Raw genomic sequence first — 25,067 nt, forward strand, 5'->3', positions numbered from 1 at the left:
GTGGAGGCTGCCCCTGCACTGCTTGGGGGTGGGGGTGGTGGGAGACATGAGTGGGGGCCTGGTGGAGGCTGCCCCTGGTGGCTGGGGGGTGGGGGTGGTGGGAGACATGAGTGGGGGCCTGGTGGAGGGTGCCCCTGCACTGCTTGGGGGTGGGGGTGGTGGGAGACATGAGTAGGGGCCTGGTGGAGGCTGCCCCTGGTGGCTGGGGGGTGGGGGTGGTGGGAGACATGAGTGGGGGCCTGGTGGAGGGTGCCCCTGGTGGCTGGGGGGTGGGGGTGCAGGGGGACATGAGTGGGGGCCTGGTGGAGGGTGCCCCTGCACTGCTTGGGGGTGGGGGTGGTGGGAGACATGAGTGGGGGCCTGGTGGAGGCTGCCCCTGGTGGCTGGGGGGTGGGGGTGGTGGGAGACATGAGTGGGGCCTGGTGGATGGTGACCCTGGATGCTGGGGGTTGGGAGTGCAGGGGGACATGAGTGGGGGCCTGGTGGAGGCTGCCCCTGGTGGCTGGGGGGTGGGGGTGGTGTGAGACATGAGTAGGGGCCTGGTGGAGGCTGCCCCTGCACTGCGTGGGGGTGGGGGTGGAGGGAGACATGAGTGGGGGCCTGGTGGAGGCTGCCCCTGGTGGCTGGGGGGTGGGGGTGGTGGGAGACATGAGTGGGGGCCTGGTGGAGGGTGCCCCTGCACTGCTTGGGGGTGGGGGTGGTGGGAGACATGAGTGGGGGCCTGGTGGAGGCTGCCCCTGGTGGCTGGGGGGTGGGGGTGGTGGGAGACATGAGTGGGGGCCTGGTGGAGGGTGACCCTGGATGCTGGGGGGTGGGGGTGAAGGGGGACATGAGTGGGGGCCTGGTGGAGGCTGCCCCTGGATGCTGGGGGGTGGGGGTGTAGGGGGACATGAGTGGGGGCCTGCTGGAGGCTGCCCCTGGTGGCTGGGGGGTGGGGGTGGTGGGAGACATGAGTGGGGGCCTGGTGGAGGCTGCCCCTGCACTGCTGGGGGGGTGGGGGTGGTGGGAGACATGAAAGGGGGCCTGGTGGAGGCTGCCCCTGCACTGCTGGGGGGTGGGGGTGGTGGGAGACATGAGTGGGGGCCTGGTGGAGGCTGCCCCTGGATGCTGGGGGGTGGGGGTGAAGGGGGACATGAGTGGGGGCCTGGTGGAGGCTGCCCCTGGTGGCTGGGGGGTGGGGTGGTGGGAGACATGAGTGGGGGCCTGGTGGAGGGTGCCCCTGCACTGCTTGGGGGTGGTGGGAGACATGAGTGGGGGCCTGGTGGAGGCTGCCCCTGGTGGCTGGGGGGTGGGGGTGGTGGGAGACATGAGTGGGGGCCTGGTGGAGGGTGCCCCTGCACTGCTTGGGGGTGGGGGTGGTGGGAGACATGAGTAGGGGCCTGGTGGAGGCTGCCCCTGGTGGCTGGGGGGTGGGGGTGGTGGGAGACATGAGTGGGGGCCTGGTGGAGGGTGCCCCTGCACTGCTTGGGGGTGGTGGGAGACATGATTGGGGGCCTGGTGGAGGATGCCCCTGGTGGCTGGGGGGTGGGGGTGGTGGGAGACATGAGTGGGGGCCTGGTGGAGGGTGACCCTGGATGCTGGGGGGTGTGGGTGCAGGGGGAAATGAGTGGGGGCCTGGTGGAGGCTGCCCCTGGTGGCTGGGGGGTGGGGGTGGTGGGAGACATGAGTAGGGGCCTGGTGGAGGCTGCCCCTGCACTGCTTGGGGGTGGGGGTGGTGGGAGACATGAGTGGGGGCCTGGTGGAGGGTGCCCATGCACTGCTGGGGGGTGGGGGTGCAGGGGGACATGACTGGGGGCCTGGTGGAGGGTGCCCCTGCACTGCTTGGGGGTGGGGGTGGTGGGAGACATGAGTGGGGGCCTGGTGGAGGCTGCCCCTGGTGGCTGGGGGGTGGGGGTGGTGGGAGACATGAGTGGGGGCCTGGTGGAGGCTGCCCCTGCACTGCTTGGGGGTGGGGGTGGTGGGAGACATGAGTGGGGGCCTGGTGGAGGCTGCCCCTGGTGGCTGGGGGGTGGGGGTGGTGGGAGACATGAGTGGGGGCCTGGTGGAGGGTGCCCCTGCACTGCTTGGGGGTGGGGGTGGTGGGAGACATGAGTAGGGGCCTGGTGGAGGCTGCCCCTGGTGGCTGGGGGGTGGGGGTGGTGGGAGACATGAGTGGGGGCCTGGTGGAGGGTGACCCTGGATGCTGGGGGGTGGGGGTGCAGGGGGACATGAGTGGGGGCCTGGTGGAGGCTGCCCCTGGTGGCTGGGGGGTGGGGGTGGTGGGAGACATGAGTAGGGGCCTGGTGGAGGCTGCCCCTGCACTGCTTGGGGGTGGGGGTGGTGGGAGACATGAGTGGGGGCCTGGTGGAGGGTGCCCATGCACTGCTGGGGGGTGGGGGTGCAGGGGGACATGAGTGGGGGCCTGGTGGAGGGTGCCCCTGCACTGCTTGGGGGTGGGGGTGGTGGGAGACATGAGTGGGGGCCTGGTGGTGGCTACCCCTGGTGGCTGGGGGGTGGGGGTGGTGGGAGACATGAGTGGGGGCCTGGTGGAGGGTGCCCCTGCACTGCTTGGGGGTGGGGGTGGTGGGAGACATGAGTGGGGGCCTGGTGGAGGCTGCCCCTGGTGGCTGGGGGGTGGGGGTGGTGGGAGACATGAGTGGGGGCCTGGTGGAGGGTGCCCCTGCACTGCTTGGGGGTGGGGGTGGTGGGAGACATGAGTAGGGGCCTGGTGGAGGCTGCCCCTGGTGGCTGGGGGGTGGGGGTGGTGGGAGACATGAGTGGGGGCCTGGTGGAGGCTGGCCCTGGTGGCTGGGGGGTGGGGGTGGTGGGAGACATGAGTAGGGGCCTGGTGGAGGCTGCCCCTGGTGGCTGGGGGTGGGGGTGGTGGGAGACATGAGTGGGGGCCTGGTGGAGGCTGGCCCTTGTGGCTGGGGGGTGGGGGTGGTGGGAGACATGAGTAGGGGCCTGGTGGAGGCTGCCGCTGGTGGCTGGGGGGTGGGGGTGGTGGGAGACATGAGTGGGGGCCTGGTGGAGTGTGCCCCTGCACTGCTTGGGGGTGGGGGTGCAGGGGGACATGAGTGGGGTCCTGGTGGAGGGTGACCCTGGATGCTGGGGGGTGGGGGTGGTGGGAGACATGATTGGGGGCCTGGTGGAGGCTGCCCCTGGTGGCTGGGGGGTGGGGGTGGTGGGAGACATGAGTGGGGGCCTGGTGGAGTGTGCCCCTGCACTGCTTGGGGGTGGGGGTGCAGGGGGACATGAGTGGGGGCCTGGTGGAGGGTGCCCCTGCACTGCTGGGGGGTGGGGGTGGTGGGAGACATGAGTGGGGGCCTGGTGGAGGCTGCCCCTGGTGGCTGGGGGGTGGGGGTGGTGGGAGACATGAGTGGGGGCCTGGTGGAGGGTGCCCCTGCACTGCTTGGTGGTGGGGGTGGTGGGAGACATGAGTGGGGGCCTGGTGGAGGCTGCCCCTGGTGGCTGGGGGGTGGGGGTGGTGGGAGACATGAGTGGGGGCCTGGTGGAGGGTGCCCCTGGTGGCTGGCGGGTGGGGGTGGTGGGAGACATGAGTAGGGGCCTGGTGGAGGCTGCCCCTGGTGGCTGGGGGGTGGGGTGGTGGGAGACATGAGTGGGGGCCTGGTGGAGGCTGGCCCTGGTGGCTGGGGGGTGGGGGTGGTGGGAGACATGAGTAGGGGCCTGGTGGAGGCTGCCCCTGGTGGCTGGGTGGTGGGGGTGGTGGGAGACATGAGTGGGGGCCTGGTGGAGGCTGGCCCTGGTGGCTGGGGAGTGGGGGTGGTGGGAGACATGAGTAGGGGCCTGGTGGAGGCTGCCCCTGGTGGCTGGGGGGTGGGGGTGGTGGGAGACATGAGTGGGGGCCTGGTGGAGTGTGCCCCTGCACTGCTTGGGGGTGGGGGTGCAGGGGGACATGAGTGGGGGCCTGGTGGAGGGTGACCCTGGATGCTGGGGGGTGGGGGTGGTGGGAGACATCATTGGGGGCCTGGTGGAGGCTGCCCCTGGTGGCTGGGGGGTGGGGGTGGTGGGAGACATGAGTGGGGGCCTGGTGGAGTGTGCCCCTGCACTGCTTGGGTGTGGGGGTGCAGGGGGACATGAGTGGGGGCCTGGTGGAGGGTGCCCCTGCACTGCTGGGGGGTGGGGGTGGTGGTAGACATGCATTGTTGATCAGTAGTGCAAGGTGACATGTGGGTTGGCTGGGGGGCATGCCCATGGTGAATGGGCTGCCTGCGGGACATGGGCAGGGGAGCAGGGTAGTCCCCCGTGGTGTGGGCTGGCTGCAGGGTCCGTGGAGGTTGTGGAGCGTACACCTGGGAGGGCCCACACGGCCAATTCACGTGTGGTACTCCCCAGAACCCCTGAAATACACGTACCCTGCTCGCACTGGGCCAATCGTGTGTGGAACTGGCCGCGCACCCCTGAAATACACGTACCCTGCTGAAATCGCGTGTGTGACTTCCCGCGCACCCCTGAAATACACATACCTTGCTGGAATCGCGTGTGTAACTTCCCGCCCACCCCTGAAATACACGTACCCTGCTCGCACTGGGCCAATCGTGTGTGGAACTGCGCGCGCACCCCTGAAATACACGTACCCTGCTGAAATCGCGTGTGTGACTTCCCGCGCACCCCTGAAATACACGTACCCTGCTCGCACTGGGCCAATCGTGTGTGGAACTGCGCGCGCACCCCTGAAATACACGTACCCTGCTGAAATCGCGTGTGTGACTTCCCGCGCACCCCTGAAATACACATACCTTGCTGGAATCGCGTGTGTAACTTCCCGCGCACCCCTGAAATACACGTACCCTGCTCGCACTGGGCCAATCGTGTGTGGAACTGCCCGCGCACCCCTGAAACACACGTACCCTGCTGAAATCGCGTGTGTGACTTCCCGCGCACCCCTGAAATACACATACCTTGCTGGAATTGCGTGTGTAACTTCCCGCGCACCCCTGAAATACACGTACCCTGCTCGCACTGGGCCAATCGTGTGTGGAACTGGCCGCGCACCCCTGAAATACACGTACCCTGCTGAAATTGCGTGTGTGACTTCCCGCGCACCCCTGAAATACACATACCTTGCTGGAATCGCGTGTGTAACTTCCCGCGCACCCCTGAAATACACGTACCCTGCTCGCACTGGGCCAATCGTGTGTGGAACTGCGCGCGCACCCCTGAAATACACGTACCCTGCTGAAATCGCGTGTGTGACTTTCCGCGCACCCCTGAAATACACATACCTTGCTGGAATCGCGTGTGTAACTTCCCGCGCACCCCTGAAATACACGTACCCTGCTCGCACTGGGCCAATCGTGTGTGGAACTGCCCGCGCACCCCTGAAACACACGTACCCTGCTGAAATCGCGTGTGTGACTTCCCGCGCACCCCTGAAATACACATACCTTGCTGGAATTGCGTGTGTAACTTCCCGCGCACCCCTGAAATACACGTACCCTGCTCGCACTGGCCCAATCGTGTGTGTGACTTCCCGCGCACCCCTGAAATACACGTACCCTGCTGAAATCGCGTGTGAGACTTCCCGCGCACCCAGGTATACACGCACACGTATTTTTTGTCAGCGGGTGTCCATGTTTGTGGGTACCCCTTTGCACGTCATTTGTCCTGGAGGGCCACAGTATAGGACATTCATCATGGCAGTATATAGGTGCTATTTGTTGGCGCACCTTTTGGCGCACATTTCTTACAGCCGCAGAGACGCTACCGCCTGCTTTCTTGTGGCGGTCGTGTTTGTGCCTGTGCGCTGGTTTGAGCGTGCGCTTTTTTCCCATATTCTATTCCATGAATACGTGTTGTAGGCGAGCGTGTGGGCGTTCCGCGCACTTGTGCCCTGTACTTCCCCCGTGACGCCCACGTTTTGGCAAGTTGTTCCCCATTCCGAGTGTTACGGCTTTGTTCCGCCTACTTTTGTTGCTTGCGCCGCGCTATGTGCGAATTTCGCTGTGGCCTGTGCGATTTTCGCTGTGACCTGGCGCACGCTGTTAGATGGCCTGTGCGCCAACGTGCGCCGCGCACTGTTTTATCGCACATCCGCTGGTTTTCTCGCGCACGGCCTTCCATGAATCGATGTGCGCTGCTTTTGGTGCGATTTTCGCACTTGCACTGCGATTTTCGCTATTCCACTGCGATTCGCACGTTTTTGCACACTTGCGCCGCGCTAATTATTCCATGAATCGGGTATTGAGACTGTAAGGAAATGGGCCAATGGAGTGTAAAGAAAAGAGATTTCGCAGAAGAAACCATGGAGGCGAAATATCAAGAAACGACAAAAGGGAGATCCACTTTCGGTCGTGCAGTGCACAAGTGCTGGACAAGGCGTCTTTTAAAGGGTTTTGTTTAGAATTAAACGATTTTTTTCAACTCTCGTCATAATGATATCTGAAATTAGTTTGTAATTCTGAACTACTCAGACGCACATTCATTCAGTTCTCTTCATTATATTGGGTGTGTTTTTTATCCTGTTTTAGTCATTAATATACGGGCTGCAGGAATCGCAGTCACTATTGTGCACGCGGCGCACAGATACGAAACATAGTAATATTGGATACTCAGCTTTACGTTCTAAACTGAGAGTACTTATCACATTCATTGTGTCTGGCGTGAGCCAGAGCTAATTAATCAAAACTGCATAATTAACAAGCTAGAGGAGCGTTTGACTAATGCGTCCTATTGTTCTCTGGAGTCCTGGTTTGATTGTTTGCTTTGCATCCCGCTGGAGGTGCTGCGGCCATTTCATATCATTCCCGCCGAGCACACGCTATCTTTCATGCCACGCGCCATTTCAAGCAGAATATCTTTCATTCGGCCATCAACATAGGCAAACCATTCCCAAGCTGTACCGAGAGCTAAAATGATATCTCGCCTTTATCCAAGGAACACATTTTAGAATTGTTTTGAAACGTGGGAGTCCATTATATGGTTGCACTAGTGTGCAGACATCTTGCGATGGAAAAGCCAAAACAGTAGTTCTGAAGAAAATATCTTCACATTCTTTGTAGGCAGGAGGTGATTGCATTCAGGCGCAGTAACCGAGTGCACAGCACATATGCCATCTTCTTGTGGTTTGAGAGGAGTCATGTTGAGTGGCAACAAGTTAAGAGCACCCACAAGTGCCAAGGGAAGGGGTTAGGGAAGCATGTGGATAGTCAACTATTTATATCAGGCGCAACAGTGCCTGTGTGCATCAGGGATGCCAGAGGTCTCAGTGATGTGTGGCGGTATTCACTGTGCTTTCAGCAGCAGCAGCTGGGCCACACACGTCACTATGGGGTGCAAGAGAAAGTAGCTAAAGCTCAGGTGCTGTGGCCAGCGAGGAGGAAGTGGCGCGGCCCACTATTATTGGGGCAGAAGGGGGAGTGTTTGCAGATGGTACACACTGATGATCCAGGGAATTCCTGATCCACCTCTCCACCACCAGCCACGTGCACAGATGAGTCTGAGAATAATGGTGATGACGATGAATAGGATGAGCAAGATACATGGGGTCCCCTGAGTCCAGGACACACACATGATTTATAAAACCAGTCATATCTTGTAGGAAAAAGAGCAGGATGATGCCATAGTCACAGAGAAATTCCCCTACAAGAGGGTAGGATCCAGAGGCAGTACTTCCATGCATGATACATCATGCGATTCCTCCTTGATTGCCCAAATAGTGCCACGCCCACAGTGCAATCACCACCAACAACAAAATGCTGTGGCTGTGAAGGTAGTGGGAAAACAGCCCTGCTGGTCGATGGTGCCACTGGCAAAGTAAGAAGAGTTGACAAAATTACTTGGGCAGTCTCAGAGTGCAGGGGGGGGGGGGCTTAAAGCAGTCTGTGCTGGTATGTGCAGAGAGGAACAGGTGGGCCCACCGGAGAGAACCTGCAGAAACTCTCCCATTGCTGCCCCCGCCACAGGGGACGTTGACTCAGCACTTTTGGATAAGTCAGACTATTCCACAATTGTATATATTCATGTGCACATGCATGGTTTCCAATGTGAAATCCTTCCATTGTATGTCCCTCTAGACTAGCCATTTGCACAGGTTGTATTTCACAGTGACTCCCTTCCCCTTGGAAGTCTTCTCCATCAGCAAGCTAAACTACTCCCAGACTTAGAACAGGGTTGCTACAATCAGGGGTGGTGAGATGGGCCTTTTACAGGGTATCAGTAAGGACTCCATATACTACACAAACACCTGATCTGAACCTTCACTGTCTTATGAAGATAAGGAAGTAGAGGGATGCTTATCAGGATAGAAAGTGCATACAAGGGATGTACTAGGATCATAAACAAAAGAACAACGTATCCCCATCTTTCACAGACTGCTGGTCTTCTTGTAAAAGGTTCCAGGCCCTGTTGCATTACGCAAAGTTCCTAAGTCCTCTCAAGGTGGTGTCCAGCAAAGTTACCCACTTTCCCAGGTAGTTAAAGTGTCCACGTGCATTTATTTTGATCTTGGTCAGTCCGGTACTTCGAGACCGTGGTCATGGTCTTGTTCGAACCATGGCTGTGTCACACACATGGATGGTTGGAGAGTCTTAGGTGTCATTTGGATCCCTCATGTCCTCGGGGGTCTTGAATATGCAGGCGCATAATTCTCCCTCCTGCCGTAGGGTTCTCGTAGTTTTGTTTGTCATGCCTGGGACTACTCGAGAGGGATTAAGAGTAAGGGCCAGAACAACACACTCATAATGATGGTGCTGATGGGCAACAGGTTCTGGAAGTGCTAAAAGCTACAGAAGCTGTGCAAGCAAGCCCTTCAAGTGAAGAAGGTCTCAGGAGGATAGCTCATGGGCAATGCGCTCCCCTTGGAAGCAAGACGACGCAGAGCAACACAGGTTCGATTCCAGGGTCCACGCTGAGAAGCCTCTAGGTATTAAGCGCATCATAAATAGCCAATTAAAATAATTATAATAAATGATCATTTTAATTAAAAGAAGAGGGACTTTTGGGGTACTCATAAAAATGTCTGGGGCCTCCAGGGCTACCCCATCATCGAGGTTCCTGGATGCAGAGGATGATCAATGAAATGTGCATACAGAATAAGCATGTGTGCCTCCTCCGGAACAGTCTGCACCTGTTAAAATAGACTGTAGAGAAGGTAGACGTCACATATAAAGCAGCAGAACACCGGCAGGGATCACATTGATATACACTCTAACGTCGAGGACGAACTGGAGGAGGAAAAACACATTTCTTATACCTAGACTTCCATGCCTACAACTCCAGCAACATCACACAGACACCCCTACATTGCCCACGCTTCCGCCTTCGACATCCTGCTGAGCCAGCATGTCTGTTGAAAGCCCCCATGTCTTCTCTCCCTTTAACAGCATTTCCCATGGTAGGTTTCCCAGTCCCTCCTTTCTTTTCAAAACATGCACTGCAGCTAGTGTTATAAACTGTAAAAGAAAATAGACTGATAACTGTCGGGAAGCCATTTTGCAGCGGAGGTGAAAGCCTGTCTGAATGTAAACACAGGGCCTGGGATCTCACATTCCACTAATGCACTCCACAATAGACAATAGAACTTAACAGCAATTCCACATCTCACTCTCTGATTCATCTATATATCTACTTATCTATGAATCCATCTAACCACAGCCCTTCCATGGTACTATTTTCTAATATCTATCATTTTGGAGTATTCTTAGAAACTTCCAACAGGAGCATAACACCATATGTGTTCACTTGTTTTCTGTCTAGTTTTCAACACGGGTATGGGGATTGGTACAGCATTTATGAAGCATACCATTGACAAAAGGCATTTACGAGGCTGGCGGTAGCAGGTTCGTCTTAGTGGAGAAAGAGCTAACAGGGGAAAGACCCAGGCGCTTTTATGCAAGAGGTGGCTGTAGGGAACAAATTACCAAGGAGGGGGCCCCTAGAATGAAGATGAGCAAGGACGTAGGACTTTACCATAGGGACTAGAAATGTGGGGCTGAGTCTGCGGCAAACATGGTAAGTCAGATAGAACGCTTTGAGGATAATTATCTGGCGAATTGGGTGCCAGAGGAGCCTAATGCAAGATGGGCCACTACGTTTCGGATGAGCTTCAGATCGAAGAGAACACATTCTGGAAGGCCGAGATCGAGGGTATTGTTGTAATCTCTCTGTAATGAAACTAAGGCAGAAACAGCAATAACTATCAGATTAGGGGGCTACAAAGAAAAGAAAAACTGTCTTGGCTGTGTCATAGAATCAAAACTTTCCATGCTAGGTTAGTCAATGTCATTAATCCTACCTTTTTAAAATATTAAGAGCCTCATTGCACGGACGGCGGTAACCATGGCGCTAATAGCGCCATGGTTGCCGCGGGTATTTTACCCATTCCGCCTTGGTGAATGAGGGAATTACCACCCCATTCCAAGGTTGGCGGGGCGGTAATTCCCCATTCACCAAGGCCCTTCCCCATTCCCATTTGAGCCCCCATATAGCTCAATGTGAATGGAGAAGGCGGCAATTACGGTACCGCAAATTGCGGTACCGTAATTGCCTCCAAGGTCTCTTTGCGGGCCCGTTCCTTAACGGCTGGTAAAACCAGCCGTTGAGGTCGGGTCCCGCAAAGGGACCTCGTAGTAAGGCGGTAAAGGTTTACCGGTACCCTTTCCGGTAATGGTAAACCCTTACCGCCGTCCGTGTAATGAGGCCCTAAGTGTGTCAAATTGTATACTTCTAGTTTCAAGAAAAAAGATCTTAGCTATGAATTGGGTCTGTTGTCATTGGAACACATGGTTAAATGGAAAATGATATCCTTGTACAGGAAGGTTGTCAATCCCACAGGGATCTCCCTATTTGGTATTTTAAATTGAGCTATAGTTCTACATGATGAACAAGAATTGATAAGGGATGTACGGAGCTACTAACTCAATACCTTGTACCGATAAATGCGTACTAACCACCTGCTCACTGCAAGGAAAAAACGAAGAGAACTTGGTTGGGTTACAACGAGAGAGGAGGGGTCGAAATATAAGCTTTTGCTTTTGCACTTCTGTATTGGTGCATGAAAACGCACTAAATACCCTCCCAAAATTATCTGCGAACATTCCCTGATACTAGATATAGGCAATTGTTTTCAAAATGCGATTTAACTTGTTTCCTACCAACGAGATTATGGGGGTGCGTTCAAAAGTGCAAGGCCATAATAACCTTTGCACATTTTGCAATAATTGATACGAAAATAGAAACATTGAAACACGTTGGTTTGGAATGTGAAAGTCTAAATAGGCTCAGGGACCTGGCACTTTTGCACTGTTTAAAAACTATTTTAACCAAGATGAACTGTGGTCAAGAATGTTAGAGGCAATCCAATCTCACTAACCCTAGCAGTGAATAGATTTCCTCTTAACATCTTTCCTAATTGATTGTTGCCTTAAGGCCAAAAGGTGATTTGACTGTACTATTTTATTTGTAACAATGAAATATATGATATGGTTTTAGTTCATAGTGCACTGTTTTTATTATTATGTTATGATGTTTACTTGTTTTTTGTTCTTTTTGCAAGCCATAATGCAAAAATAAATACATCAAATAAAAAAATAAAGTTGAATGAGTAGATGTAAAGTCACTAGAAGATGTGTCTATCAATGGACATCCTACAGCCCAAGCAAATAATAGTATTATATTATTTGGTACATGATGTAAGATCTTACCGTACATTCTGGGAGCACTTGATGGACCCCGTATTGGTGTACTGACATCATAGGACCTGACCATGGAACCGTAAGCTGCTGTATAGACTTCTTCCAAGATGGCATCAGAGGAACGTAATCAGCATTATGAATGATGTCATTCAAGATGCCCTCCGACTTCGATCCTAAGGAAGTCTTCATGCTCAGGTAAGGTGTGTTGCATCTCCCTGTTGCTACAACGCTCCTTAGTTTCCTGTCCCTGTGTGCTTCCTTGTCCTTTCTTTCCTTCCTTATTTGGGTACTTCCTGAGGTTCCTTCTGCTCTGCCCTTTGTTTGTCCTGGCCAGTCCTGGATCGCATCATACTATCAGCTGCCTCGTTTCCTGGATCAGAGATCTGTTAGGGGTCTCGGTGAAGCTGCTTTTTGCTTTACATCCACTTGGATCCCAAGCTTTAGCAAGGTTTCCTCCCTTTTCTGGGAGGGTTCTCCTTTGGGGTCTGACCCTCCTTGGAGCCACTGGCAGGCACCAGTTCCTCTACTTTCTCAGTTGTGGTTGCACAGAAGGTTCAGCCCTATCTCTACGCTTCAAAAAACTGCAACAATGTGCAGGTAAGGCAAACTGCTGAGAGATTCCAATGCCAAAGAACTGCCACAGGCATGGACCAAATACAGGAATTAGTAGCAGCTGTACAGGACCTAACCACAGAGATCCAATCGCTAAAAACAGAGAATGCTTTCTTTCAACAAGCTATGACCAATCGAGATGCCATCCCTAATTTTACAGCATCTCCAGCAATCACCATAGACACATTTCAAGGTGATGCTAAGATGGCAAAATCATTTCTGCCTTCCCTAACAATCGCACTAAGGTTGGATTCATCATCATCCATTTAACTGGGCATGCCATGGTCCTCGACACCCCCATATTGAATGATTTCAATAGATTGTGGCAAACTTTAAGAGTATTTGTGGTCACCTAGAGCTATCTTATTCCGCACAGGAAGGCATTCTCGACTTTCACCAAGGACAGTTGGACGTCCTAATATACACTTTTTCTTTTTAAATAAAAAAAATGTATTTAGTACACAAAGTACTTTTACATCATCGCATATTAGCATCATCACATCATCAAATTTAATTAAAAGTAGCATAATATTTCAATGCGTCTTTGCAACCCTTACAATCCTTGTAACATTTGTGTCAAACAGCAGTATTTCGAGATAAGGGGCTACCATGACAACACAAGAAACGAAAAGAGAAAAAAAGAAAGAGAAAAAAAGAAACAACAATGCAACGAGGATAATAGCAAAAAGAAAAGACATATGCTTGCTAAGTGCTGTTTTAGACCTCTAGTTGAGCCAGAGCCATTACCCTTTCAAAACTAGCAAAAGTTATCATCAAAAATGTAACTAGTGCCAATGTGAGTGATAGGTGGTGGTTTGTCATTCACCTGTGCCAAATTTCTGAGCATACTAATGCAGACAAAGAATTTATAAAGGTACTAACAGGCCGATTCATGGAATAATTAGCACGGCGCAGGTGGCCAAAAACGTGCGATTCGCAGTGGAATAGCGAAAATCGCAGTGCAAGTGCGAAAATCGCACGAAAAGCAGCGCACATCGATTCATGGAAGGCCGTGCGTGAGAAAACCATCGGATGTGCGCTAAAAAAGTGCGCAGCGCACGTTGGCGCACAGGCCATCTAACAGCGTGCGCCAGGTCACAGCGAAAATCGCACAGGCCACAGCGAAAATCGCACATAGCGCAGCGCACACAACAAAAGTAGGCGGAACACGGGGCGTAACACTCGGAATGGGGAACAACTTGCCAAAATGTGGGCGTCACGGGGGAAGTACAGGGTGCAAGTGCACGGAACGCCCACACGCTCGACTACAACCCGTATTCATGGAATCGAATAGGGCAAAAAAGCGTACGGTCAAACCAGCGCACAGGCACAAACACGACCGCCACAAGAAAGCAGGCGGTAGCGTCTCTGCGCCTGTAATAAATGTGCGCCAAAAGGTGCGCCAACAAATAGCACCTATATACAGCCATGATGAATGTCCTATACTGTGGCCCTCCAGGACAAATGACGTGTAAAGGGGTACCCACAAACACGGACACCCGCTGACTGAAAAATAACGTGAGCATGTATTCCAGGGTGCGCGGGAAGTCTCACACGCGATTTGGCAGGGTACGTGGATTTCAGGGGTGCGCGGGAAGTTCCACACGCGATTTGGCCGGGTACGTGCGCGGGAATTTCCACACGCGATTAGTCTGGGTACGTGGATCTCAGGGGTGCGCGGGAAGTCACACACGCGATTTGGCAGGGTACGTGGATTTCAGGGGTGCGCGGGAAGTTCCACACGCGATTTGGCCGGGTACTTTCCACACGCGATTTGTCTGGGTATGTGGATTTCAGGGGTGCGCGGGAAGTCTCACACGCGATTTGGCAGGGTACGTGGATTTCGGGGGTGCGCGGGAAGTTCCACACGCGATTTGGCCGGGTACGTGCACGGGAATTTCCACACGCGATTTGTCTGGGTACGTGGATTTCAGGAGTGCGCGGGAAGTCTCACACGCGATTTGGCATGGTACGTGGATTTCAGGGGTGCGCGGGAAGTTCCACACGCGATTTGGCCGGGTATGTGCGCGGGAATTTCCACACGCGATTTGTCTGGGTACATGGATCTCAGGGGTGCGCGGGAAGTCTCACACGCGATTTGGCAGGGTACGTGGATTTCAGGGGTGCGCGGGAAGAACCACACGCGATTTGGCCGAGTACGTGCGCGGGAATTTCCACACGCGACTTGGCTGGGTAGGTGGATCTCAGGGGTGCGCGGGAAGTCCCACATGCAATTTGGCAGGGTACGTGCGCGTGAATTTCCACACGCGATTTGGCTGGGTACGTGTATGACAGGGGTACGCGGGAAATTCTACATGCGATTTGGATGTGTGCTCCCAGGTATTCCCTGTACACTCTCCACGGCCCCTGCAGGCAGCCGACACCACAGGGGACTACCCTGCACACCTGCTCATGTCACCCAGCACCCCCACCCCCCAGCAGTGCAGGGGCAGCCTCCACCAGGCCCCCACTCATGTCTCCCACCACTCCCACCCCCCAGCATTCAGGGGCAGCCTCCACCAGGCCCCCACTCATGTCTCCCACCACCCCCACCCCCCAGCATCCAGGGGCAGCCTCCACCAGGCCCCCACTCATGTCCCCCTACACCCCCACCCCCCAGCAGTGCAGGGGCACCCCCCACCAGGCCCCCACTCATGTCTCCCACCACCCCCACCCCCAGCATCCAGGGGCAGCCTCCACCAGGCCCCCACTCATGTCTCCCACCCCCACCCCCAAGCAGTGCAGGGGCAGCCTCCACCAGGCCCCCACTCATGTCTCCCACCACCCCCACCCCCCAGCCATCAGGGGCAGCCTCCACCAGGCCCCCACTCATGTCTCCCACCACCCCCACCCCCCAGCAGTGCGGGGGCAGCCTCCACCAGGCTCCCACCCATGTCTACCACCACCCCCACCCACAGCCACCATAGGCAGCCCTCACCAGGCCCCCACTCATGTCCAACTCATGTCTCCCACCACCCCCACCCCACAGCAGTGCAGGGGCACCCTCCACCAGGCCCCTACTCATGTCTCCCACCACCCCCACCCTCCAGCATCCAGGGGCAGCCTCCACCAGGCCCCCACCCGTGTCTCCCACCACCACCACCCCCCAGCATCCAGGGGCAGCCTCCACCAGGCCCCCACTCATGTCCCCCACCACCCCCACCCCCCAGCCACCAGGTGCAGCCTCCACCAGGCCCCCACTCATGTCTCCACCACCCCCACCCCCCAGCAGTGCAGGGGCAGCCTCCACCAGGCCCCCACTCATGTTTCCCACCACCCCCACCCCCCAGCAGTGCAGGGGCACACTCCACCAGGCCCCCACTCATGTCTCCCACCACCCCCACCCCCCAGCATCCAGGGGCAGCCTCCACCAGGCCCCCACTCATGTCCCCCTGCACCCCCACTCCCCAGCAGTGCAGGGGCACCCTCCACCAGGCCCCCACTCATGTCTCCCACCACCCCCACCCCCCAGCCACCAGGGGCAGCCTCCACCAGGCCCCCACTCATGTCTCCCACCACCCCCACCCCCCAGCATCCAGGGGCACCCTCCACCAGGCCCCCACTCATGTCCCCCTGCACCCCCACCACCCAGCAGTGCAGGTGCACCCTCCACCAGGCCCCCACTCATGTCTCCCACCACCCCCACCCCCCAGCATCCAGGGCACCCTCCACCAGGCCCCCACTCATGTCCCCCTGCACCCCCACCCCCCAGCAGTGCAGGGGCACCCTCCACCAGGCCCCCACTCATGTCTCCCACCATCCCCACCCCCCAGCCACCAGGGGCAGTCTCCACCAGGCCCCCACTCATGTCCAACTCATGTCTCCCACCACCCCCACCCCCCAGCAGTGTGGGGCACCCTCCACCAGGCTCCCACCCAAGTCTACCACCACCCCCACCCCCCAGCCACCATGGGCAGCCCCCACCAGGCCCCCACTCATGTCCAACTCATGTCTCCCACCACCCCCACCCCCCAGCAGTGCAGGGGCACCTTCCACCAGGCCCCCACTCATGTCCCCCTGCACCCAGGTCCTCACAATCCCCAATCATGTGCGTTATGGTCAGCCTCCACAGCCAAAAGGCCCTACCAAGTAACCCATTCACCCACATGGAAATGGAAATTACATGTTACACCCCCAATGTTCACAAAGCAAATGAACCCATGTCCGTCACACACAATGGTTGCAAATGAATGGGAAAACACCCAACATAACATGCATGAAACCAATGAGATGATACCACACAGTGAAGTATGAAAACAAAATTGTATTAAACAAAATTGAATGCAAATGAAATGAAACAAACTACAATGGCAATGAAAAAAAGATAAGCTGCATGTCCGTCCAAAAAAATCAAAACTACAAATCCAAATCCAAAAAAATGTTGTTCAAAGTCACATTAAAAATAAAATCAATCCGAGAGATAAAAATAAATGCAAAGACCATTGCTCCATGGAGAATAAATAAAAAATAAAAAAATAAAACAATCCAATGAAGAACTATGTACAAAACATCCAAGGGTCCATGAGCCCAACTGAACAAAGGAAACCTACAAAAAACCCTAACTAAAATGCAACTATATACAAAAAGTGGAGCAGTGTCCGTCGACTCCAAATCATAAGAAGAAACAAATGAAACCTAAAACTAAAGAACTATATACAAAGGCGGCGGGCAAGTCCAGCGGCTCACTCCGTGGTGTTCCGGGCCAGGGCATCATCAAACTCCTCGTCTATGTCCCGGAGGCGGTCCTGTTCCATGGCCCGAGGGTCCGCAGGGACGACGCCATCTGCTCCTCCAACCCCCTGCGGATTGCCTCGAGGCACTCGGCCCGCCTCAGGGCCCTCCGCCGCTCGGCACCTATCTGCTGGCCCAACCGCAGCCACACGGAAGACGCTTCCTGTCCTGGGTCCTCCTGCCCTCCGGCCGATGCCTGCCCCTCCGATGTTGATGGCCCCGAGCCATGATGCCCCCCTCCGACGCAACTGCCTCTGCCAGCACGACGGCATCCAGGCTGATGGAATCCACCGACGCCGTCGTGCATGTGCCCTGCCTGATGATGCCGGCACATCCTCCATCTGCTGGGGTACAGTTGCTGTGGTGTCCACCCCTACTGGACCTCCGACTCCCGACTGTGGCAGGGATGGGATCCCCACCGAGCTGGCTGCATTGGTCAGGGCAGGTCCGCAGGGGGCCCTGGTGGCATCTGGGCCGGAGGACGGCAAGGAGAACGACCGGCGTATAGCCTCCACAGAGGAGGAGAGGGCCGCCAGATTGGCCGACACATGCAGGAAACCCCCGAAGATGGAAGATCCCAATTCGGCCACGTCGGCACGGTGCTCTTCGTGATGATGTGCGTGCTCCTCCCGGGAAGCACGCACGTCATCACGAATTGCACCCGCGCGCATCGCGACCCCAATCAGGACCTTCTCCATACGGACACGGGTCCCTTCGTCCGCAGGTGGAGGGGAGTCAGGTGACATGGACATCCCCTCTACCTGCGGACGGGCCTGGGACGGGGCATCCCTGCTGGTGCATGGTGGTGCACTCACAGGGTCAGGGACAGCGACATGCACAGGCCCCTCCACGGTGACCTGTGCTGCCTCCTGCCCCTGCCCCTGGACTGCACCACTTGCACCAGCAGGGATGCCCCCACCAGGCCCCATGTGGGCCTCAGTGGCGGCCTCCTCCTCCTCTGTGGAAACCACCAACCTGGATGGCTCCTCACCGTCTTCCGCCGTAGCAGGCCCCTGTGGGGGCTCACCCACCCCTTCCGCTGCAGCCGTGGGGGCATCCCCGGCGCCTTGCTCCACAGCGCCGTCTCCGCCCTCTTCTTCACTAGCCGCTGCGTAGAGGGAGACATAGAACACAAGCATCAGGGTACTGTTCAATGGTCCCCTAGACAGGAAGCAATAGCAGATGAGCACCACTGTCAAAGTACACTTCCATCATGTCCCTCCACAACACATGGGTCAGTCCAGGCAAAACACACACATTAACAGGCATGGTGCATGCCATGGACATTTCCATACATGTCCAATGGACTCTTGAAACATACAATGATATGGAACTCACATGCATCATGGGTCATGCCTATCACATGCACACACTTCACCTCAGTCACATCCATCTGGCCTCATACACCCCAAACACAGCGGATACAAGGGTAACTAGGCTGCATCAGTGAATCTGTGCATTGTCACACACATGTGTCATGCATCCATGGCATTCACAAGTCACAGACACGCAGGTCAGGCACACAGACATGGCTACCATATATGTACCTGGCATCAGCACCCATCCCTCACCCCCACCCATGTCCAGGAACAGAGACTGGCATGCTCTCATGTGTAAAATCTGCATAGGGCTCCTCATGTGGCATTTAAACACATGCAACAACCATGTGGTTCACACATCACTGGTCGCACATGCATTACCATGATGTCCCTGCACACATACATGCATACATGGCCTGCATACATGGCCTATGTCACACATACAGGCAAGTATCAGACAACCAGCACACCGCAACATGCCCTGTCTCACACAGCAATGCTTGGACACTTACCGCTCAACTCCAGACGGGTCTCCCTCTCAAGGATCTGGCCGTGGAGCACTGGGCGTACTCGTTCCAGGACCCTCATCTGGATGGAACTCATGCAGCCCCGGCCCCCCTCCACGAGGCGCCGGGCCTTCACGAGGGTCCTGGACCTCAAGTTCTCCCAGCGCTTCTTGATCTTCTGGACGTCGCGGGTTGCCACCCCCTCCGCGTTGATGGCAACCACACAGTCGGCCCAGATCCTCTCCCGTCCTTCCTTGCTGGCGCGGGATGATCCAAAGAGGGCATCATACTGCCCCAGGACATGCTCCACCAGGACACCAACTTCGGTGGCAGTGAAGCTGGTGCCCCTCTGCCCCTCTGGCCTGGGGTTGCCACTGGTGCCAGATGTGGAAGTGCCCGACATGGCAACCCCAGAGGCAGGAGTGGGTGGGCAACTGGGTCCTGGGGCTGGGCTGTGGAGCGATGTTATCCCAGTCGGGAGTCTTCAGTTCCAGCAGGGGTGGACACAGCAACTGGACCCCTGCAGATGGCTGATGTGCAGGCACCAAATGGCAGGGCACGGTGGCAGCAGGCAGGCAGGCAGGCAGGCAGCAGCAGCAGATGGCACGTGGGAGGCTGCTCGGGGCACTGGGGGCCAGTAATTCGGCCTTCTGGGCAGGAGCGTGGTCTTCCGTGTGTTTTCGCGTGGCCAGCTTGATACGGAGTGATTTGGCACGTGAAAATCCTGCACGTCAGCGTGAAATTCGAGGAAAGGCCCTTAGCGCGTAAGCGCGTCAGCACGCATACGCGATTCTATTGGACCAAAGGCCCTCAGCGCGTAAGCGCGTCTGTGACGTGACCCGCACAGATGTTTCCCTCATAGCACGTGATGACGGAGCACACGTGGAAAGACTGCACGTCAGAGTGTCATCGCGTGTAATTGGACAAAAGTGCGCGTACACGCGATTGGCCTATGTACGTGTATTTCAGGGGTGCGCGGGAGGTTTCACACGCGAGTACATCAGCGCACATGGGTCGCGGGAATTTCCGCACGCTATTGGCCTGGGTACTGGATTTCAGGGGTGCGCGGGAAGTTTCACACGCTCGCCTACAACACGCGCAAAGAAACACGTACACCAGTAGGAAGCAGGCATACGTCGACCCGCGACGCATAAATTTGCGCGCAAACAAAATAACAAGCTCAGACGCCAGGATGAATATACCGTTCCTAGCAGCAAAGGCCGTGGGCTACCAAAGGAGGAGGAGGAGGATAGTCAGGGCCAGAATATTCACACCCAGAACCAGCCTTTTCGGGATGCCTGATGACCAGGTGTATGGGAGGTACAGGTTTCCACCACACATAATACTGGACCTGGTGAGTGAATGGGAGGATGACCTCACATCAACCACCCTGTGCTCCCAAGCACTCAGCCCCCTGGAGAAGGTCCTCAATGTACTGCACTTCTTAGCCACTGGATCGTTTCAGCGGACAAGTGCCATAGTGGGTGGGGTCTCACTGGCCAGGCAGTCACGCTGCCTACACCAGGTCTTGAACATCATCACTGCACGGCCATCAGTCCACAGGCACATATACCTGCCCAGAACACCTGCAGAAAGGCATGCTGCCGGCCTGGATTTTTACGGTGTGGCACGATTCCCCAAAGTGCTAGGTGCCATCGACTGCACCCATGTGGCTCTACGTCCCCCCAGGGCATCTGAGCACATCTATAGGAACCGCAAGCACTGGCATTCCATCAACGTGCAGGTAGTATGTAATGCCAAGGGAATCATCACCTCAGTATATGCCAACTATCCCGGGTCCACCCACGACAGCTTCATTTACCGAATGTCCACCCTAAGCCGGGACCTAGAAGCTGGGCGGCATGGCGATACATGGCTGATTGGTGAGTATGAATGCCACTGCACATGCATGCATGTCAGATACTGAGCAAGGTCACAACCCCACCAATGATACCAATCACCCTCTCAGCCCCCACATGATGACGCCAATTCGGAACCCCACCACGCCACCCGAGGTAAGATATAACACAGCCCACATTGCAACCCGGGGCATAGTGGAGCGCACATTCGAGTGCTTAAGTCACGCTTTCGCTCCCTTGACCGTTCTGGCGGGCAGCTGTTATACGCTCCCCCAGTAGTGTGCAGGATCATAGTGGCAGCATGTGTCCTGCACAACGTTGCAACACGCCGGGGCCTGGCCGTGGACATGGTGGTGGCCCCACATCCCCAACCACATGCACGGCCGCTGCGCATGGGAGGGGAAAGGGCACGGGGGGAGGCAGCCCGTACACAGCTAGTAGCTAATTACTTCACCTAGAAATCACACCCCTGTGGAGTGCACACTGCCCTGGCACATACCATCTGACAATCAATGAAGACTCAACCTGACACTGATCCTGAATGTCTGGAGAATCAACCGTCAAAACCATATCAGCCTGAGATTGTTCACCTGGAAGTGTTACAATGTGTGCATCCCTACCTACACAGACACCACCAATGCAGTTTTGTGAAAAACATATTCTAGCAGCTAAAATGAATACCCACTTGCAAAATGCAACATGAGGACAGTGCCATGTCACCCAACCCATCCCCAGCACCACCACACGACACACCGTGCCAGGTCATGCTATGTGCAGGTAAACAAAGTAATCCCCACAACATGACACAAGTGTCACAATGTACAGTGTCCCTAATTGAAACTCGCGACACCTGAAATGCTCACAGTAATGCAGGACCAACAACACATTTGAGCAGGTATTTAGCAATAACACTTATCAGCCACTGACCCTCAAAACTACCATTAACATGACATTACGAATGTAAGGAATTAGTAGTCTCACCACCTGGAAATGCCTGAACTCCCACCACTTCCAACTGTATAGTGTTGCCGCCATGTAGAGTTGTAGGTGCACTGCTGCCAACATGGACCCCATCTCCAAACTAGAGGGCCTTGTGTAGACATGAGGAAAGGACCTGCAAATTAGGAGGTAGACACGGATGATGAGTTACACATCAATGCAACATGCAGTGTACAACACAACAGCAATATGCACTAGGAATGTATACACAGTATTGACTAGACTACCCACACATGTAGTGGGAGTCCAATGTCACCATGTACGTCAATGTCACTTGGGCACACCCTTTGCAAGCCCATGGAAACGGGAGGCAGGAGGGGTGTGTGTGACAAAAACCCAAGCATCTGAACCAAATACATGACAAGCCTGCATGTGCCCAGCCACAATGCAGCGTATGCCCATAGGAGCCACGGAAGGCAACACATTGTCCCAAAATAAATAAATAAATAAATAAATAAAAATTTAAAAAAATCAAAAATGGCCATTAATGGGCCCGGGGGGGTTTGGGGAGGCCACCCAGGAGGTCCGAGGACAGGGTGCACACCAAAACCCACCTGTGTGGATCTTGGGAAAAAAAACACCTCCATGGGCTCATGGCCCACACGGCTACCCTATTGTGGGAGTAGCACTGCTGTCGCTATTATCACCCTGTGCAGCTGCATCCGGAGGTGGTTGCACTATGGGAGGCAGCCCATGCAAGGCCCTAGTCTGTTCCTCCATGGCTGCAAGCATGCGGGTGTGGTAGGTCTCGTTCTGGAGGATGAGTGTGCGGAGGTCCCCATGCAACAACTCACGGGATGCCCGGACCTCCGCCCTAGTTGCCTGCATCTCAGCTGAGAGCGTACGGGTGAGACGCTCCAGCTGCTGTTCTGTCCTTCGGTTTGTTGAAGCCTCAAGCTCAACAAGAGTCGTCCTGAGGTGAAGGAGCTCCTGCCTCAGGGCTTCCCTGTGGCCCTGGGACTCTATGGAGATGGCTTCCTGCAGAGTGCCATTGCCGCCCGCCTGTCCCTGTTGGACGCCAACATGTCCTCCCTGTGTGACTGGCAGATGAGGTCGGTTGCCTGCTGTAGTCGCTCCATCAGCCTTTCGGGGTGGACAATGGAAGTGGCCACCCTATCCATGGCCTGAGCCATCATCTCTGATGATGCTGCCTGTTGGGTTGCCATACCGTAAATGGATTGCTCCCATGCGGTATTGCCAGGTGGCGTACGGCCACCACGTCGGCGGACACCACACCTGTCTGGGGCAAGGCGAACTGAGCCTTGCTGTGCCGGCACTGCCTGAGGCTGCAGGACTGCATTCCCCCTCTGATCTGCTGGCCCAGGAACAGGATCAGATGTCGCGGAGTGTGACCCTGCATCCGTAACCACCAAAGGCGTAGCTGTCAACACTGACATCCCCATTGAGGGTTCTGACCCTGGTGCAGGTGGGTGGGACAGAACATAATCCCTCCCAGGAACACGGCACGTAGGTCTCATCATCCGAATCAACACCTGAGTACAGCTCGGGGGAGGTGCAGCCAGAGACACCCCTTGAGAGCACGACCTGCAGCAGTTGTGGGTTCTCACCCACCACCACACCACGTCCCTCACTGGTGGTCGGTCGGCCCTCGGACCCCTCCTGGGTCTGCACCATCTCCACAACCCCAGCAGTATCAGGTGCGTCTTCCCCTGCAAAGACATAAAAGAAAAGAAATGGAAACAGGCATTAGCACCATGGCACACAATGAGGGCTGAGAAGCAAGAGAACCAGTACTTCATTGACACATGTCCCACATGACTAAAACCCTCCCATGCATGCACCCTCACTGCGTATGAAGGGCAGGCAAATGGCACACACTGATGACACCAAGATGGAAGATGAACACATTTTCTGCATGCTGCCTGGCAGTGGCATCACACATTGGCCTGTGATTGCCAGGTGAAATACACATGCCATCTCACAGATGGCATGTACCATTGCTATTGAGTGAAGATGGAGAGGAGGGCAGCACTTATTCATTCAGTCCAGTTCCCGCATGTAATAGCTTTTCTAATTCAAACAGGTCTGATTTTTCACCTGGAGCTGCCAGTTCAAAATGGTCCGATTGCACAGGGACATTTGTGAACAAATGATATCCAGGTAACAAAGTCACTCCACTTTACCATAGCCATGTCAGACATGTGACTACAGGACTGAGAAATGCCTAGTAAAAGTGGTGGAATGCAAACAATCTGCCTGAATGAACAGATAAAAATAAGCAACAATGTTGTGGCAAGGTGACACTTCAAGGGCAACTGGCGTGCTGTTGGCCTAGATGTCTACAGTTGGCAGAAGGGATACTGCTATGGCCAAATGCTGCTGCGCAGAATGTATTGCATGAAGCACATGGGTGACCCAAACGACTCAGTCGCACACACCCTCACCTGGCACACAAACAGAAGCCCTCACACACACACCATGCACATGGATGACACACACATGCATGTGCACTCACCGGACAATGCCTCATAAACAGGCAGATCTCCAACGCCTTGGATCTGTTCCTCCGTGACGTAGGTCCCAGCGACTGACTCATGTGGAGTGAGTTCCAAGTCTTCTACTGGAGACCCACCTCCAGTCACTAGAGTTGCGGCATGACTTGAGGCCAGCTTATTCTTTGCCCTGCGCTTTAAGTCATTCCAGCGCTTATAGCAATCATTGGCTGTGCGCCTCACGATCCCAAGGGCACTTACGATGTCCGCAACGGTCTGCCAGTGTGCCTGGCGTTGTGCAGGTGTGGTCTTGGATCCTGCAACAATGATCATCTCGTTATCATGTCCGGACACATACTCGACAAGTGCATTCAGTTCGGCATCCGTGAAGCGGGCTTCCTCGACGGGCCGGACTGTGTAGCCGTGTCTGAGGCATCAGCCTGTGCCGGACGAGCACTCTTCCTCTTCCGCTTGGAAGGTGGTGGTGATCCTGAGTGTCCTGCGCCGCTCTGGACACTAGGGGCAGGAGCCCTGGTGGACTCTGTATCAGGAGTGTGGGATTGCACACTCAGCATGGGAGTTGGTGAAGGCATTGGCTCAAGTGTAATGGTGTCAGGGGGAATGTCAGCAGGATGGACTAGGACCGACACTGTCCTGGCTGGGTGTGTGAGAGCTGGGGTGGATGGAGCCGCAGCTGCCCCTGCAGCCTCTCCACCCTGGCTACTTGGGGCAGCAGATGGCCTTGCTGCCCCAGATCCACGTGGCCTGATGACATCAACGTGCACCAGCGCACGTGTCATAGGCCTGCTGACCTGGAAGTCAGCCATGGAGTCAGCCAGGTCTGGTGCCACAATGGGCTGGTCCAACAAGGGCTGAGCATGGATGGTGTCAGCCACATCAGCCTCAACCAGGGCGGGCGGGGGGATTATGGGTGCCCTTGACTGGGGGGACAGGG

Source organism: Ambystoma mexicanum, chromosome 4p (genome assembly GCF_040938575.1).
Source record: "Ambystoma mexicanum isolate Mex_15411 chromosome 4p, UKY_AmexF1_1, whole genome shotgun sequence".
NCBI classification, from domain to species: domain Eukaryota; kingdom Metazoa; phylum Chordata; class Amphibia; order Caudata; family Ambystomatidae; genus Ambystoma; species Ambystoma mexicanum.